The following is a 20,052-nucleotide window of genomic DNA, read 5'->3' as shown; positions in this document are numbered from 1 at the left end:
GTCTCAATTATCAACACCAACCCCCCCCCCCAACTCTCACTGCCACTACCCAGCCTCTTTCTCCTTTGGGGAGGTATATGCTTACTTATTAATGCTTTACCTGTGACAATCATCCTGACAGTTGCTCTGGAGCTCTCACTGTTACATTATTTGCTCCACTGTCTACAGGGAGACCTTGTAAACCATGCAGAGGCTTAAACTGGATGGCAGAAAGAACAGCAGCTGAGAGTCTAGTGTGGCTGCTTTCTTTTTACAAGGTTCTTCTTTAAACATCTTGGGTATATTTATTACGGCTTTAACTCTCTCAAAGGCATTTCTCAGCCTACAGCCAAATGTTTCCAGGGTCCTTTTCAACTTGTCTTCCAAGTTCCATGACTCCTACAAGCTGTACCAGCCTGCACACCCTTCATTTCTAATGTCCAGACTCCATGCCTCCACTTTGTTCTTAGTGGACTCTACTAATACGAGAATACTTTATCAATTTAGTATCTTTATGGGATAAATTAAATTTCACAAATAAAACTGGGGCAAGTTGAATTCTGATACAATTATTCTACTCTCGAACACCGTTTAACCTTGACTCATTCCACTAGGAAATTCAAAACCCTTTGCATTATTTTTTGAATTATCATCAACCTATAACTTAATGAGAAACTATACACTTTCAACATATGTTATTGGGGCTTTTCTTAAGTATCAATATAAAATAACACTGCTAAAATCAGGATAGATCGCCAAATGCTTAAAAATGTATATTTATATGACCTAATATAAAAGTTCTGGAAGAACTGTGTGTTTGGCCATCATCAGTAACATGAAAGGATGAAGAACTAACATTTATTAAGTACTTACTCTGTTCCAGGCATTTTATCCACATTATCGTGTGTAATTCTCACAACAGCCTTGTAGGATAGGTATACGTCACCAAAGTTCAACCTCCCCCCACCCCTGCCAAGGCGCCTTCCTAAATCCCAGCACCACATCTTCTTACATACTGCCGAGGTATGACTCAATCTTTTTTTTTTGGCTATTTCTTGGGCCGCTCCTGCGGCATATGGGGGTTCCCAGGCTAGGGGTCGAATCGGAGCTGTAGCCACCAGCCTACGCCAGAGCCACAGCAACGCGGGATCCGAGCAGCGTCTGCAACCTACACCACAGCTCATGGCAACGCCGGATCGTTAACCCACTAAGCAAGGGCAGGGACCGAACCCGCAACCTCATGGTTCCTAGTCGGATTCGTTAACCACTGCGCCACGGGAACTCCAGGTATGACTCAATCTTAAGAAACGTTTAGGCAGTTTTACCAAAATGAGCGGCTAGTCATTAACACCTATTTAAAAAATTGGTGTCTCTGGTAAACATGTAAAGGTCAATTTATAGCCAGAGGACAGGCTTAAGTGTTTTAAATTTTTTTCATTTAATTCACCCTAGTAGGTCCAAGGAATACAAGCATTCTTTAAAGAAACTACAATATGACGATCATATTAAAGATTTTTATGGAAAAGACAAATATTTTGTTATATTTGGCCCTTATGTATTTTAGGCAAAAGTTGTTTCTTCCGTGTCACATAAGTTGTGAAGTCTTAAATCACTCCCGTTATGAAAACTTATATTGAGCAGAAGCTCCTTGGGCAGGGGGAAGATTCCACTGTTGCCTTCACACGGCAAGTGAACTAGACTTCTGATTGGGCAAAAATACCTTGGAATTCCACGAAAAATGTTGTTTGCATCCTTCAAAGCTTCAAAGCTTCACTTTAATCTACAAAATGAAATATCTCTGCTGAAGGTATTTGTCAGAGAACTTGAGAAGGCAACAAAATAAAATCCGCACCGATACAAAAATCACACTGATAACACCTAACATTTAGAGAAAAAACAACTGAAAGGTCCTAAGCCCCTTCCTTAGCAGAGTTTCCCCACCACAGCGGTGCGGGATCCTGGCTCCCTGAGCCCCTGCCCCCGCCCCACCCGCAGCCACGCACCTCCTCAGTCCTCCGAGCTGCACTCCTGGGTCTTTTACATAACTGTGGTTGAAGATATTTTTCACAAGGTTCTTTAAACAAAGATTCACGTGATACATTTCTGCTTGAGTTTAGTTCCAGGAAATGTTTGGTTTCTGCAGATGTTTATATACTTCCGGTTGTCAGTGCATGAAACTATGTAATTCTGTGTTTCTTTTTCTCACTTAAGCAACTAGAAAACGTGAGATCAAATACATTGCCCAAATCTCTCAAAAATGACAGATGGGAATATTTAATCCTTCAACTTTTAGGCAAAGTTGGTTTTATTTTTCGTTACGAAGTTACTTTATCTTTTGGCCTGAAATGTGTTTCCTTAAGGGTTTTCAGAAGCGAAGGAAGCTGCAAAATGAAAAATGTAAAGATATATCTAATGTTGACCTGCTTGTAAGTTCCAGAGTCAAATTTTAAAAAAGAGAAAAGTACACTGAGAAGGCATAAATGCCCAGAGTTAGTTCATCCAAAAGATACAAAGGACTCCACAAAGAAATTAATCAGCACTCTATTCTCTGTTTAAACCTGGTTAATCGGTTTGAGTACTCAAATAGGTGCTTGGTTGAACCTCCCTAGCAACACTAAAAAGTCCGAAATATTTACAAAGTATTTTAGGTAAGACAGTTCTTCAAACATTATTTTGAAAAATAAAAACATTTCAGAAAAGTGAATTAAACTGGGTTTACAACAGGAACACATTCTTAGTCACTTCACTTGTAAAGCAATCCAGATTATCTGTACGTGTGTTAAAATCTTAATCAGCCAAGAACTGTTTTTAGTTCCTTTGCTTCTTTTTACCACTGATGTTCAGTAGTAAGTGGCTCCTAATAAGTGAACAAAGAAATAAAGGACAAAAGTAACAAGTGAAATCTTGAAGGACCTTATTTGTTGCTATTCTTTATACTCTACTCTCTTTTCCCAAAGCCTTTGATACAAGCTATAAAAATTCAGACAATACAAGTACAATTATATTTTATAAATATAAAAATTCAAACAAGAAAAAAAAAAGCATGCAATTATGTAGGCCATAAATTTGGCCTTACACCTTCTGGCTGACAAAGCAAAAAGAGAAAACCAATCTACTACACAATTCACACTAGCCATGATGCAGTGGAAACTCTCAGGAGAAATAGAATGTGTGTGTCCTGCTATGCAAATCTGAGAACTTTTCTCAAGCAGGTCATTATATAATATACACTGGGGTCGTTAATACTGTCCCTGATAGATGTATTGACTGCTTCATCTGACAGTTTTTTAAAGCATATAACATACACAGTAAAATTACAAAGCTTTCAGATAATCTGGATCAATTAAAAATAAAACCTAGAAAGTCTGTCTAACAGAACCTTCTGTGATGCTAAAAATGTTTTATATCTATACTGTCCAGTACGGTAGCCACTAGCCACCGGTGGTTACCAAGCACTTGAAGTGAGGCTAGTGCAACCAAGAAACTGAATGTTAAAGTATGTTTTTCACTTTAATAGCCATAATAGAAGAGCAAATGCCTAGGCATTGGACTTTACAGGTCTAAAGCATTAGTTATCAAATTTTTTTTTAGTAGCAGAACCATTTTTGAGTTGGCAAACATATACTAAATCTAACACATAAAATATTAAAATGGCATGTTGTATATATTTTATAAGTTCAAATTTATAACATTATAGTCAGTGCAAATATGATTTTTCTAATAGGTGAAAACTAAAAACTGATATAAGTGAGAGTTCTAAACTTAGATCAGTAAACACTTATTTCTGTATATTGTTTAGATGTACCGTGCACTGTCCATGTGGGACTTCCAGCTACACTTTCTGAGCTACTCAATTACCAAAGGCCACATATAGCAGCCATCCTCTCAGAAGGCATAAGAAGAAAACACAGCATGCCAGCAGGGCAGTTTCAGGTGCTTCTCCTCATGGGAAGAGTCCTCCCAGGAGCCCCATGGCCAACCAGGAGCTGTTCTCTCGGGTATTCAGATGACAGCTTAGGTGCAAGAAAATGAGAATCATAGGGTAGGTGCAGAGTCACACTGGCTTAGAAGCCTTACGTCCCAGAGAGAAACCAGTACCTCAGAGAATGGTCCCAGCCACAGCTTCCAGGGTCCCATGAAGTTCGTACCCATCTCTAAAAAGTACTCCCAGGAAAGCTCAAAGCTATTGCTTCCAAATGAGAATTCAGAGTTTATGTACAGCTCCTCCCAGTCCAAATACATTTACCACTAAAAGTCACATGGTTGACTTTTCACTTTTATCAGGATTCAGAGGAACAGAATAGAAAGTTCATCCAAGGTCAGAATTGTCCTTAGAAAATGAGAATGGTTCTGTTAATTCTTTACCCGCCTTCATGACTTAAACATAATAATTCTAGCATATCGAGAATAGAAAAGAACTTCCTTTGCTTCATCAAAAACTTGTAACAAAATCACACTTAATGACTAAATATTTCCCTTAGAAGCCAGGAAATTAGACCAAGAAGACTACAATCATCACTTCTATTCAATAATGCAGAGGTCCTAGTTAATGTAATAAAATAAATTTTAAAATGAGATATAAAATTTTAAACAAAGTGAAAAAATTGTCTTTTACGTCTAAGTGATAATTGTTTATATAGAGAATTATGAAGGCAAGCCATTAAAAGCAATATAAAAGCAAGTTCATCAATGATGCTAGAGCTAAGGCAAGACACAAAAGCTAGTATAATTCCTAGAAGTTGAAAAACACCAGTTTGTAATTTAATTAAGAAAAGTTACGATTTAAAATGGCAACGTAAAAAAAAAAAATCTGAGTTCACTGTTAGAAAGAACATATGGGTGGTTGCCTGAGGTATGAGTGAGGGATGGGCAAAATGGGTGAAAGGGGTCAAAAGGTAGTAACTTCCAGGTATAAAAAGAGTAAGTTATGAGGGTATAATGCACAGCATGGTGACTAGAGTTCGTAATACCGTATTGTGTATCTGAAAGTAGCTAAGAGAATGGATCTTGAAAGTTCTTGTGATGAGAAAAAAACTGTGTAACTACGTATGGAGATGGAGGAAGGAGGCAACTAAAAGCTATAAGCTTTCTAATAATAAATTTCTAGTAATAAATCTAACAAGAAAGTTTTAGGAGCTTTATGGAGAAAATTACAGAGTTGAGTAAAAGAAAAAAAATATACCGTGTTTGTGGATAAAAGACCTAATAAATATGCTTAAATTGAACCGGATTTCAAATGAATCTAATAAAACTCTCTACAGGGTCTTTCATGGACCTTAATAAATTGGTCCTAAATTTCTTAAGAAAAAGAGTGGGGGAGTTCCCATCGTGGCGCAGTGGAAACGAATCCGACTAGGAACGATGAGGTTGCGGGTTCGATCCCTGGCCTCACTCAGTGGGTTAAGGATCTGGCATTGTCGTGAGCTGTGGTGTAGGTTGCAGACATGGCTCGGATCTGGCGTTGCTGTGGCTGTGGCGTCGGCCAGTGGATAAAGCTCCGATTAGACCCCTAGCCTGGGAACCTCCATGTGCCACGGGTGCAGCCCTAAAAAAGACAAAAGACAAAAAAACAAAAGAGTGCCAAGAACGCCCTTGACGAACTTGAAGAAGAACAGAGGCAGCATGCCCTCCAGCATGTTAAGCCTGCCTATATTAAACCATGGTAAAGTAAAACGGTACAGACAAATGAAAACAACAGAACACAGAGACATATGTGTTTGGAAATATGACATGTAATAGTGGGTGATAGTGCAAATCAGTGGGTAAAGGATGGACTACTGAATGATGGTGCTGAGACATAGGTCTTCTATAAGGAAACAAAATTAAATCCATCATTCACACCAAAGAGAAACATTCTCAGGCTATTTAATGACTTAAATGTGAAAAAAATTTGAAAAATTTTAGAAAAAATATTATTGCTCTCATGAAGGCTTTAAAAAATAAGATACAAAAAGAAGAAATTATAAAGACTGATAAATATTATGTTAAAATTGTTTTAATTCTAAACAACAAAAAATTCATTAAACAAAATGAAAAATCAAGCCACAGACTAAGAAAAGATAGTTTAATAACCAACAAAGTGTTAATTTACAGAACATATGAAAAACTCCTAAAAGTCAACAGAAAAAAAACTGAATTGAAAAAAAAAAGAAAAAAAAATTGTAGACAGTTAATTAATGGAAAGGAAATCTGATTGGAAAATAAGCAGAAGATGTCCAAACTTAACAATTTAAGTTAATAGTACAACAAAATACGATATCACATCAGACTTAGAAAATATCATGCAGTAATTTTTAAAATGTAACAGATTAAAATAAAGCACTTTGGAGAGCAAGTTGGCAATATTTAATAAAGGTAAAGAAACTCCTATCTATGGCCAAGCAATTCCACTCCTAAAATATGTGCACTACAGAAACTGGCACCTGTACCTAAGGAAGCATATGGAAGAATATTTGTTAGCAGTGTTTATAACAGCAGAAAAAGGACATAATTCAAACATGAATTAAGAGGAGAATGGATAAACATACAGTGATATAGTCTTATAATGAAATATTACATATATTTAAAAGGATCAAGGACAGCTGCAAATACCAACGAGGAATAAATGTTATAAAAACATTTGTTACAGCAACAACAACATTACCTTCTGCACAGCCAAGGAAATAATCACAGACTGAAAGGCAATCCAGAGAATAAGAGAAAATATTTGCAAACATATATCTGATAAGGGGTTAATATCCAAAATATATAAGGGCAATAGCAATACAAAAACCAATAGCAAACAAAAATCAAGCAGCCCCCTATTGAAATAGACTTCCCCTCAAAGAAGATACACAAATAGCCAAGAGGTATATGAAAAGGTGTCCAACATTATTCATCAGGAGGGAAATGTAAATCAGAGCCACAATGAGCTATCACCTCACACCTGTTAGGACCGCCCATTATTTTAAAAAACAGAAATAATAAGTATTGGCAAGTATGTGGATAAAAAACTGGAATCCTTGTATGCAGCTGGCAGGAATGTAAAATAGTACAGTTGCTATGAAAAACAGTATGGTGGCTCCTTAAAAAATTAAAAATACAACTACTAAATAAATGATCTAGGAATCCTACCTCTGTAGAGTTTTTTTTTTTTAATCGAAACTAAGATCTCATAGATTTATCTGCACTCCCATGTTCCCTGCAACATTATTCACAATAGCCAACAAGTGGAAACAACCTCAATGTCCATCAACAGGTGAATGGATAAAGCAAATGGGGTGTAAACATAAAATGGATTATTATTCGGCCATAAAAAGAAGGCGGTCTTACCACATGTGACATGGAGGAACCTCGAAGACAGGACGCTAAGTGAAATAAGCCAGATACGGAAGGCCAAAGAGTGCATGATTCCACTTATATAATAAAGCAGCTAAAGGAGTCAAACTCAGAGAAGCAGAAAGTAGAACAGTGTTTGCCAGCGACCTGGGCGAGGGGGAAATGGGAGCTGCTGTTCAGTGGGTATAGAGTTTCAGTCATGCAAGAGGAAAAAGTTCTAGACCTCTGCTGTATAACAACGCTGTACTCAAAGTCAACGATAATGAACCGAACACTTAAAAAGTTGTTAAGAAGGAAGACCTTATGTAATTTTTTTTTTTTACCACAGTAAAGAAAAAAAGTCAGGTGAAAAAAGCTGCAAAAGCCTACGGACAATAAAACACTCATATAAAGTTTGAAATTATATAAAATAGTGTTAGACATGTATACGTGTGTGCACATATATTACCTAGGTATATACTGCTACAGTTGTACACACAGACAGTAAGAGTATAAACCACGTGTGGAAATTTTAAACACTAAATTCAAGATAGTGGTAGTGGTTTCAACTAATGAGGAAGAAAGGAGAATGGGGCCAAAAATGCTAAACAGGAAGTTTCTATATTGCCTGTGGTGTTTTATCTTTTAAAAAACTCAAGTAAATATTAGGAACTGATAATATTTGATAATTTATTTTCATTTTCTATTTATTTTTCCATGTTTGAAATATTTTATTACAGAAACAATGTTTTTTAGAATTTAATACTAAGAACATTTTCTTTCTTTTCAAGAAATGGATATAGTTCCTCTTCTCTGATAACAAAAGGTTCCCTGAGGAAAGACGGACCCGAAATTATAGTAAAATTGAGACTGTGTATGTTCAATTCCTCTCAAGAGAATACACAGATTTCATCAAAGAGGTCTGTGACTTAAATGAAAAGGTTAAGAACCATGAACTTAACTGATGTTTGCCATTTTCTAGCAAGTAACAATAAAAACCAGAGCCACTGAGTATTTATTCGAAGAAAACAGAAACACTAACCCAGAAAGATAAACATATCCCTGTGTTCACTGCAGTGTTATTTATAACAGCCAAGATGTGGAAACAACCTAAGTGTCCACTGATGAATAAATGATAAAGAAAATGTGGTATATATACACAAGATAACAGCATTCCCAGCCATGAAAGAAAATGAAATTTTGCCATCTCCAACAACAAGGATGGACCTTGACGGCATGATGCCAAGTGAAGGTAAGTCAGACAGAGAAAAACAAACACCACATGATCTCACTTACACGAGGAATCTTAAAAAATGAAAACAAAAACCAAGCTCATAGATACAGAGATGACACTGATGGTTGTCAGGGGTGAGGGGTGGGGAGGGTGGACAAAATGGCTGAGGGAGGGCAAAAGGCACAAACTCCCAGTTATAAAGTAAATAAGCCCCGCAGATGTAATGTACAGCATGACAACTATAGTTATTCAAACTGTGTTGCATATTTGAAAGGTGCTAAGACATGACGCTATAAAATTCCTAGAAGACAGCATAGGCAAAACCTTCTCTGACATAAACCGTACAAATGTTTTCTTAGGTCAGTCGCCTAAGGCAATAGAAATAAAAACAAAAATAAACAAAAAAGACCTAACTAATCAAACTTATACACTTTTGCACAGCAAAGGAAACTTAAAAAAAAAAAAAAAAAAAAAAGACAACCTACAGAACGGGAAAAAATAGGTGCAAAAGATGTAACCAACAAGGGCCTAATCTCCATAATATGTGAACAACTCATACAATGAAACAACAAAAAAACAAACAAACAATCAAAAAGTGCGCATTAGACCTAAAGAGACATTTCTCCAAAGAAGACATGTGGATGGCCAGTAGCACATGGAAAGATGCTAAACAATGCTAGTTATTAGAGAAATGCAAATCAAAACTCCAGTGAGATTCCACCTCACACTGGTCAGAATCATCACCACTAATAAGGCTACAAATAACAAATGCTGGAGAGGGTGTGGAGAAAAGGGAACCCTCCTACATTGTTGGTGGGAATGAAAACTGGTACAACCACTATGGAAAACAGTAGGGAGTTACCTCAGAAAACTAAATATAGAACTACCATATGATCCAACAATCCCACTCCTAGGCATCTATCTGGACAAAACTTTCATTCAAAAAGATACATGGACAAACTATAATTCAAAAAGATACATGTACCTATGTTCACTGCAACACTATTCACAATAGCCAGGACATAGAAACAACCTAAATGTCCATGGACAGATGAATGGATTAAGAAGATGTGGTACATATATACAATGGAATACTGCTCAGCCATAAAAAAAGAACAAAATAATGCCATTTGCAGCAACATGAATGCAACTAGAGATTCTCATACTAAGTGAAGTCACTAAGAAAGAGAAAGCCAAATACCATATGATATCACTTATATGTAGAATCTAAACTATAGCACAAATGAACCTATCTACAAAACAGAAACAGACTCACAGATACAGAGATCAGACTTGAAGTTGCCAAGGCGGAGGAGAGAGGAAATGGAATGCACTGGAAATGTGGGGTTAGTTAATAGATGCAAACTACTATATTTATAATGGATAAGCCATAAGGTCCTACTGTTCAGCACAGGAAACTATATTCAATCTCTTGGGATAGCCCATGATGAAAGATAATATAAGAAAAAGAATGTATGTGCGTGTGTGTATACACACATATATACACATACATGCATATATATATACATATATATATATACATACACATATGTGTGTGTGTATACACACATATATGACTGGACCACTTTTCCATACAGCATAAATTGGTACTACACTGTAAATCAACTACACTTTAATTTAAAAAAAATTTTTTAAGTTGCTAAGAGAATAAATCTTAAAAGACTCTGTCACAAGAAAAAAAAATCTGTAAATATGTATGGTAACAGATGTTAAATAGATTTACTGTGGTAATTCTTCCCAATATATACAAATATCAAATCATTATGCTGCATACTTGAAATTAATATAATATATATCAATTATACCTAAAAAAAGAACCAAATCTGATTTTAAATCAATCAACATGTTTCTAACCCTTTTCCTAGTTCTGATTTTCTGCCTACATGCTTTTTCATTTTATGTATTTTTGCTGGAGAGTTACTTCAAACCCTCTCTGAAAAAAAGAAACACCCTTTAAGAAATCCCACCAAATTCATGTAAAAAAACACAAAATAGAAGAATCATTTGAAACGAATGTAAACACCAACACAGTAGCTTTGGATCAGATGTCAAGACAAATGGTTCCATTACAAACTTTAAGAGGAAAGGCTATGCAGAGGGGATTCAAACAGGGCAGGGGTCGACTATTTTCAGGTTCTCACGTCCTTTTTGGCCCCCAAACCCTAAATGCCTAAGGAATGTGACAGTAACAGGAGCAGGTTAGAATCTGGCAGTGAGAATCATACAATTGAGAAAAAAATTCCCCCAGATGCATCTGCTATACTTTCCCCCCATTCCATCATTAAAACCCCCAATCCCTGCCCCAGTTGAAATCCCTGGGTTAATTTATTCCTTTAATTTGTTCACCATTTAACAGTTCATTGAGCACCTATTCTATCACTGTCAGGAAGTGAATATTTTTTACTTCTGCACAGTCAAAGCTTTCTGGGAAATTTACTGGGACCTGGGTTTAACGACCAGCCTTCAAACTTAAAAAAATGACTGCATAGATAGTAAAAGACTAATCTCCCCTGAGGTAGGTGTTTACATTTCAGAAGGATGAAGAAACCGGGGTTGTGGAGACATTCCAGAGTTACAAACTCAGAGTCTCTTGGCTTAGGTGACTGAGCTCAGTAACAACCTGTCCCTGTCCCAGGAACCTTGTGTCTACTTTCAGGATAATGTGAATAAACACAGGTACTAAAAACTTATCAGCAACCAGCACCAGGCTAGTTCCTAAGGACACAACTGTAAACAAGAGAAAGTTCTGCTCTCACAGAGCTTGTGGTTAGTGGTGGCACCGACAAGTAAATGACCCATCACAACATGGGATGGCAAGTCTCTGTCAGGGATGTACAGGGAGCTGGGAGAGACGGAAGAATTGAAGCTGAGATCAAAGGGGGAGGAATGAGCTACACGCTTTTGTCTGCAAATAAAAGAAAAACCCCAAGCTTCACTATTTTCATACAACAAGAAATCCCCCAAAAAAGGATGGCTCAATCATGCCAGCCAGGGCACAAGTTCAACCTGTTTTCTGTTCCTCCATCCTTAGCGTAGGGACTGGTGCTTGGACCAGCTCCCTTCCAGCTCAACCCACAGGGGACAGAATGTCCGTCGCAAACTTTTTTTTCCAGGGAGGAGAACCTTTCTGAAAGCCCATAGGCTTTTCTTCCATTTCAGAGACCTGAACTGGATCACATGCTCATATTCAAACCAATCAACTGGCAAGAATGGAACCTTCATGACAGCTGGTAGCTGGGACCCCAGCCCACCTTTCCTAAAATACAAGGACATGCAGACAAGAGTGGTTTCTTGAGGAAAAAAGTTGAGGTTCTGTTAGAAAAGAAGAGTGATGAAAGGTTGCAGAGGAAAGCAGCCAATAGGATGTGCTACCATCATTAAGAAAATATTTTCCTTTTTTAGAACATTATATTTAGCACTAATAGGAAATACTAAGAAACACAACCTTATTCTCAATCAATAGCATACACATATTTTAACTTTTTAATTTTAATATAGAAAACTACAAAGAAATGAAACTAATATAGTGGGAATGAAGTACCACAAAGGCTGGGGGATCACAGAGTCATAGAGGGAGATGAGAATTTAAATAACTAGAGACAGTTCTGAAAGAAAGGGATTATAAAATGATGGAGAGGTTGATTATGTTTAAAGGTACAAGGGTAAAACTTCAGGGGTGAGTGGGTGTGTTTTTTTAGCTCTAAGAGAGTCTCCGTGCAGAATACTGAGAAAATGCACAGCAATATAAAAGCCTGTGAGGACAGAAGCCCTGAGTGTCTGTCCTGCTGTATAAAGACACTCATATATATCTGTTGAATGAAAAAATGACAAAATAGGCTTGGATTTGAAATACTATTTGACACTACCAAAGTTTTCTAGTCAAAGGACACACAGGACCAAAATTATTTCTGATGTAAAACTATAGTTTTCAATAAATAGACTGGACTGGAGGAAATGACCAATTAGGAAGCCACTAAAATCATCCAAGCCTAAGGTAGTCAGGGCCTAGATCCAGAGGTTCAAGAACTTATAACCAGACACACAAATTTTTTAAAATGTATATGTAAAGTATACATACTTTGCTTATTTTATTTACAAATAAATGTCACAAGCACTAAAGAAGTGCATTGCATATTTTGACTCATTTATTACTGCATTATGAAAATAAGGATGACTAATTTTAAATCTAGTTTATCTGATCCTAAATGTTAAGAAGTTTTTTCCAGCATTTCAACTGGGTTTTTTACCTTAGGTTTCTTTTTCAACTCCAACAGGAAAGGTGCAAGAACATGAGTCCTTCAGAATCTTCGAGTCTGTGGCCTCCTAGTGCTGGCCGTTTAGGATGACAGCTTCCGTAGCAAACGCTCATAAAAATAGCACACTCCTTCTGTCCTCTAGCTTTTCTTCTACACATACATAGAGTAATGACAACATCTCCTGAAATAACATCTCAGACACTACTCACATGTCTACAACTCAGGTAAACAAAGCATCTACAAAGCTAGCAGTCTTTAGATCCTGCATGCTTATGTCTCAACATTATTTCCTATAACAATCTCCGAGAAGCTACTGCCAAGAGTTCTTTCTGTTTTACTTTCGTTTCAAAAAAGTTTTAATTAGGTGTTCCTGTCATGGCTCAGTGGTTAACGAATCTGACTAGGAACCATGACGTTTCAGGTTCGATCCCTGGCCTTGCTCAGTGGGTTAAGGATCTGAGATTGCCGTGAGCAGTGGTGTAGGTTGCAGATGCAGCTCGGATCTGGCATTGCTGTGGCTCTGACGCAGACTTGTGGCTACAGCTTCGATCAGACCCCTAGCCTGGGAAACTCCATGTGCTGTGGGTGTGGCCCTAAAAAGACAAAAAACTTTTAATTAATGTTTGCTCCTATCTTGTAAACCATTTAGTCTTTATTTCACCCTTGGCAGCTTTATTTGTTCACTCTATTTCTCCACTATTCCCTGTAAAACTTAACAGTGCTTCTACCTGTCAAGTAAATTTTACTCATCTCTGATCTCCTGGCTGGACTGAGGGTATTGCCACTTCATTATGCATACCTGACACAGCTCTTGCCAAATAGCTTCAGTCACACACAAGTGGGACTCTACCTCCAGCCAGACCCTGAGTCCCACAGCCGCTCTGGGAGGCAGCAGAGACACTCCAGCTAACCTGAGAAAAGGCCACCAAGTCAGAGAGGAAGGCTGTATGCTGGCTGGGACTGCTGTCCACTGAGATGTGATCAGCACAAAATATCCAGATGTCTGTTTCATGCAACCATAAAGTTTTAGAGATATAAGCAGCATTAGTTTTCATGTCATCTGAACCTTTCATACCATAAATGACAAAATATTTTGGCAGAAGAGCTAAACAATCCGGTCAAGGCCACATATCCTAACTATATTTAGACATCTTGGGATGAGTTTAGGGAGGAATAAGTGACAAATACATAAAATCTAAGCAAACAAAGTCTTCTCTAAAGAGAGACTAGGGAAAACAAAAAGCTGTTTTGGAAGGAAAAAGTAACCATGGATTATTTGCTTTAGCTATGAATAATGTTTTCATAGAATAACATAAACATTGATTATTACTCAAAATTTAATTATAATTATAATGAGAAGAGAGGAGGGTTCTACACATAGAAAGAAGGTGCATAAGAAAGATAAATCCTCTGCTTCCAGCATAAGAAGTCAAAGGTATCCCAAAGACTAAAAAATTAAAAACTGGAAAAAATGCAATATGCTATTTAGAGATTTGGAGGTAAATAACAAAACAAGTAGTCTCAGAGCTGAACTCGGGAGAGCAGGGGCTGGGGTGGAGCGAAAGCTGGCGGACTGCCGAGTTTTGCAACAAGCCTTGTACAACTGCTGGACTCTTTCGATTCTGTGCTTGTATAATTGAGATTAGAATTAGATTTAAAAGTGGCCAAGCAGAGACAAGAACCTAGGGTTTCTCACTGTATAATACTTTTTAATAATTATATATTTTTTCACTTAGAGAAAACACTGATATTTCATCTAAACAGTTAAATTTTCTATTTTTCTTGTTGTGGCTATTGTATTTTCATTGAAAGCAAAAAAGAAAGTAAAGTCAAATATTCACCAGCTGAACTGAAGACATATGGATCTGTACTAGGTTCTGGGAAAACACAAACGAATAATAAGACCTTCCTGCAAAGAGTCACTCTGTTTTAGAGAAACAAACACATAAATAACAGAAAAGCAATGAGATAAGCATCCTAACATTCACCAGTTCTGTGAGGCTTGGTTTCCTTATTTGTGAAATGCCTCATTGGGTTTTCATGAATCTTTAATGATTCAGTAAAGGATTCATATAAAGTTCTTAGAACACTGCCTCACAGATCATAACAAAATAAGGCCCAAAAGACAAATCCTTACCTGCCTAATTTTAAAGCCCATGTTCATTCCACTACATCACATTTCTAAAATAATGCTATTCTTTTCAAAAACAAAAACATTTTCCTCCCCAAATAGTATCAAGTAAGTGGACAAACTGTGACTCATTACATACGAAGATATAGATGTAGAAAAAAATCTGAGGATAAAAAAAAAAATCTTTTCTTGGGAGTTCCCGTTGTGGCGCAGTGGTTAACGAATCCGACTAGGAACCATGAGGTTGCGGGTTCGAGCCCTGGCCTTGTTCAGTGGGTTAAGGATCCAGTGTTGCCGTGAGCTGTGGTGTAGGTTGCAGACACAGCTCGGATCTCGCGTTGCTGTGGCTCTGGTGTAGGCTGGCGGCTACAGCTCCAATTCGACCCCTAGTCTGGGAACCTCCATATGCCACGGGAGCGTATATGGGAGTGGCCCTAGAAAAGGCAAAAAGACAAAAACAAAAACAAACAAACAAACAAAGAATCCAAATACAGTGGCTCAGGTCACCGTGGAGTATGGGTTTGATCCCCAGCCTGGTGCAGTGAGTTAAAGGATCCGGCATTGACAAAAAATGTAGTATATTACAGTAAAATGTAAGAGTGATCTTCAACAAACAGAAAGTCAATTGTTTATCACTAGATGGCACCATAAGGGATAATGTTTTTGAAAAAAAAAATTTTAAGATAAGGTTCAACTTATCAAATTAAAAGCATACTTTCTTGCAATAGAAGAAGGTAAGTTACATTACTCCTTTAAGTTATCTTATGGCTTTGAAAATAAACATATGGTTTAATGGAAAAGAAAACAATGACATAATCCAATTATATTCTATTTTTAAACTACTCTGAGATCTTAACTCTTCTGATGTCTTCTAAGCAGAAATAATTCTGAATGTCTCTCTTGTTTGCAATACAACAAACAAGTACATGAAGTACAAGTAGCAACTTGATGTAGGTGGAACTACATTTCCCAGAACCCTCAGCTATAAATGGCTTTAGGCAGCGTTGTCCAAAAAAGGAATTTACTTCAGATGGAGGAGGCGGCAGCCGTAGTCTTTCTTGGTTAGATGTGGGGACAGACACCAATGCTGGCGAGTTCCAGCTTGTCCTCACACCCCTCTGGTCTGTGTTCAGCTATTCTGCCCAAACATTGAACCGACTGACCCACAAAGGTCCTACGCCCCCACCAGATGCTGCACAGGACACACAGAGGTGGCATTCTAGAAATATTTTTTCATTTTTTCAAGTTTTATTGAGGTATAGTTGATCTACAATTATTGACCAAAAAATGTCCAGTCAGCTGTAATAATGCAGTAAACGAGTTAAGCTCCTCCTCACACAGCAGCTTCAATGTATTAAGAATGTTTTGTTAATTTATAGAAGTATATATAACCTTTTGTATGTATCAAATATTACATAACTTTTTTTTTTTTTTTTGCTTTTTTTAGGGCAGCATCAATGGCATATGGAAGTTCCCAGGCTGGGGGTCAAATTGGAGCTGAGGCTGCTGGCCTATGCCACAGCCAAGGCAACATGGGATCCAAGCCACGTCTCTGACCTACACCAAGCTCCCAGCAAAGCCAGATCCCCAACCCGCTGAGCAAGGCCAGGGATGGAACCCTCATCTTCATGGATACTAGTTGGACTTATTTCTTCTGTGCCACAATGGGAATTCCTACGTAACTTTTTTTAAAGAACAAAAGTATACGACAGGACAATCAGTGATAGTCAAAATTTAGTGATATTTAAGTAAGTTGAAACCACAATGTCTGAACAAAATAGTGAGCTAAGAAATCTATCTCCACCACTTGTTTTTCTTTTCTTTTTTTTTTTTTTTTTTTTTTTGTCTTTTTTGTCTTTGTTGTTGTTGTTGTTGTTGTTGTTGCTATTTCTTGGGCCGCTCCCGAGGCATATGGAGGTTCCCAGGCTAGGGGTCTAATCGGAGCTGTAGCCACCGGCCTACGCCAGAGCCACAGCAACACGGGATCCGAGCCGCGTCTGCAACCTACACCACAGCTCACGGCGACGCCGGATCGTTAACCCACTGAGCAAGGGCAGGGACCGAACCCGCAACCTCATGGTTCCTAGTCGGATTCGTTAACCACTGCGCCACGACGGGAACTCCTCTTTTTTTTTTTTTTTTTGGCTGGATCCAACTTGGCATGTGGAAGTAAGTTTCCAAGCCAGGGAGTGAACCTGCGCCATAGCTGCAGCAATGCCAGATCTTTAACCCTCTGTGCCATGAGGGAACTTCCTCCACCACTTCTTTATTATTTACCAAATTACTATTTATTGGTTTCATTCATTGTGCATAAAAACCCTCCAATATTTAGAGCCACCTATCTTTAATTGTCAGCCAAACTCCTGAGTTTGAGAACTACCACCACAATGGCTTCTTAGTTTACTTTATTTTCAGCACTGAAAAAGTAGGTCCAATGCCAGAACCTGTTATGGCAGGTGTACACAACAGACTCAATAACTGTGTTAAAAAGAACTGATTAATTATTTTCATAATGGTATCAGTCTGATTCAATTCCTTAACATCTGAGTTATCACAAGGTAATAAAAGAAAACATCAAAGAATAAAAAAATATAATTGCTAGTCCACTTTCCTGGATTAAAAAAAAAAATTAAATTCCGTGTCCTGTCTTGCTATTTCTCATGTTTGCCTCTGGCAATGTCATTCAGTCTGAGCGACTGCTTCCATACAGATAACTCCCAAGTCATATCTCTAACACTGAACTTTCAGCAAAGTCATATCGCCCTGGACACATAGGGCAGCATTCACTTCATCTGTGTTTGTTGCCAATGTTCTATGTTTACACCATTATCTCGAGCACTCCTTTAAAATAGGTACAATTACACAGATCCTGTTGTTGACATGTACTTAGATATGTAACTCTGGAAGGCTAAGAAGAGAGATTGAGCAGTTTTCCCCAAGGTTCTCTATCTAGTACATATCAAAACTAGGTTGGGTCTGAATGCAGAACCCAAGTTCCCAATCTTCAATCTATCCTCCCCTCCCACTAGATCAGACAGCTCGAGCATGATGTCTGCCTCTGCACACGATTTTGTGGTAGGTCTAGAACCTCAAAAGGACTCTCCTGGGCCTTCCATGACCTCACTTTCCCTCTGGGCGGCAATGCCTCATTGTCGGCACTCCTGGTTAGGCCACTCCACCTCCTCTGCCAGACGAAGGATGAGCTCTTCCCCCAAGTCCCGAGGTAAAGAGTCCTTTTCCCTCTGGCCTTTCTCGGCAGCCACTGGACCCACCATGGAGCCACTCCACCCACCATGGAGACACTCCAGAGCATCCCTTCTCCTGAGCACATTCTCAGTCTCGCTCCTTTTTTTTTTTTTTTTTTTTTTTTTGGTCTTTTTTTGCTATTTCTTGGGCCGCTCCTGCGGCATATGGAGGTTCCCAGGCTAGGGGTTGAATCGGAGCTGTAGCCACCGGCCTACGCCAGAGCCACAGCAACACGGGATCCGAGCCGCGTCTGCGACCTACACCACAGCTCACGGCAACGCCAGACCCTCAACCCACTGAGCAAGGGCAGGGATCGAACCCGCAACCTCATGGTTCCTAGTCGGATTCGCCAACCACTGCGCCACGACGGGAACTCCATCGCTCCTATTTTTTTAGTGTGGGTCCTTGCTAGAAGTCAGTTTTTTCTACAACTCTCTCTGCCCAGAATCACCCACTCGCCTGATGCAGCCAGGGTCGCACAAACTGCACATTTTAAAGCTACCTTTGCTACATCTTGAGCATTGTTCTTTCCTATACATTTGAATAAAACAATGAGGCATAAATATCTGATTACAGTTTAAGTCCCTGGCTCTAGGTAGGCAAGGACCCACTTTATCCATGACTTTTACAATGAGAAAATTTTCACTACAGATATTAATTAGTTGCTTTTAAATGTATGCTCTCAGAACAAAAGAGGAGCCTTGAAATAAAGCAGAAAAGAGTCTGTACCTCCTAATCACCTAGATACTGAAATACTCAAATGTACCACTGACGGGGCTTGTAAAATTTTGAATCCTGCCAATCTTCAAAAAAAAGTAAATAATAAAATGGAGAGAAAACAATTATCTATCCTTGACGACTTGGTGTCATTTGCCTGAAGGAGGAATTTAGGGTGCTTTATGGTCCCTCTGACTTACTCTTTGTTTTCATCACTACTTTAGAAGGTGATGCGATCCACTCTAACAGTCCCAGAGAACCACTCATCCTTTTCCAAGCATCCACTCTAAGACTGAACCTGGTTTTTGGTATTCTTCTTTCTTTAAACCCGCTCCAAAATGGGCTTCAGAAAATGACTTTCTAAAGTCCATACAAACTTCAGACTTTGGGTCTCTCTAACACATGGTCACAGAATGCACATGAAACTCAAAATCTCAGTGGTGCTCTCAAAGCTTTCAAAGCAAAACACTGAAAAAAGAAGGAGAGAGAAGCACAGCCTTCACACAACACCAAAGCCCACCAGCTTACTTCGATGAAGGTCCTAAGTTGTTGGAATAACTCTTCTGTAAATGATTGTTTTTACTTTGTCGAGATAATCCACTCAAACAACCTTGGTATGTCACTGTCATTGCTCAGATCTTTAAAGAAAAATGTCTTTCTTTCACTGGCACAGGACAGAAGATTCAAGAATTTAGAGAAACATCCATAGGTTAAAAAAAAAAAAATCTTCAGCAAGGCAAGTATCAGACTGTGACTTTTGGCTTCAACTATTTAGTCAGATTACTTGAATAATATTTTTGCTTTGTAATCGCCTTAAAAATGAATAGTTATACATTTTTCATTTTTAAATATAAATTTTCTCCTTTCCTATTTGTGATTAAGATTGAAACCATAAATTCAGTCAAAAGGAGTACTTGCCTACAGAAATCAATGGTATAAAATCTACAAAACTTAGTTTTACAAACTACCCCCAGATAAATTCTAAGTTGGACAAAAACACCAGATAACTTTAAATACTATGTTAATTCAATTAACTACACAAGTAATTCTGCACTTTTGGAAATGTTTGTTCTTAAAAGCTTAAACACAAAACAGGAATAGTTTAGTATCATGAGGAGATTACTGCATTTGCTGAATACCAGGAAAACTTTAAAAAGCACATCTTCATTAAG

The 20,052-nt window shown here is 38.1% G+C and overlaps 1 long non-coding RNA gene across 20 annotated transcripts in view; it reads right to left on the bottom strand.

Moving 5' to 3' along the window:
- Positions 1-20,052, bottom strand: part of LOC106506781 (testis-specific gene 13 protein) — a 539,004-nt gene that overhangs the window by 323,327 nt on the left and 195,625 nt on the right. Inside the window, exons 1-2 of one of the 20 annotated variants that reach the window (XR_014833881.1) lie at positions 1,983-2,032; positions 1,700-1,759 (exon numbers count right to left, since the gene is read on the bottom strand). The exons of 18 other annotated variants lie outside the window; for them this stretch is intronic. This is a non-coding gene — a long non-coding RNA (testis-specific gene 13 protein). Of the gene's footprint in view, positions 1-1,699; positions 1,760-1,982; positions 2,361-20,052 lie in introns of those variants that run through there. One more of the 20 variants, XR_014833875.1, reaches the window with a different exon arrangement.

Source organism: Sus scrofa, chromosome 18 (genome assembly GCF_054392235.1).
Source record: "Sus scrofa isolate SSC_HxYL_T2T_F1_AM1 chromosome 18, Sscrofa_HxYL_maternal_Yorkshire_Landrace_v2.0, whole genome shotgun sequence".
In the NCBI taxonomy this organism is placed as follows: domain Eukaryota; kingdom Metazoa; phylum Chordata; class Mammalia; order Artiodactyla; family Suidae; genus Sus; species Sus scrofa.
The sequence above is the reverse complement of the archived record's forward strand: the minus strand, read 5'-3'. Positions and strand labels throughout refer to the sequence as shown.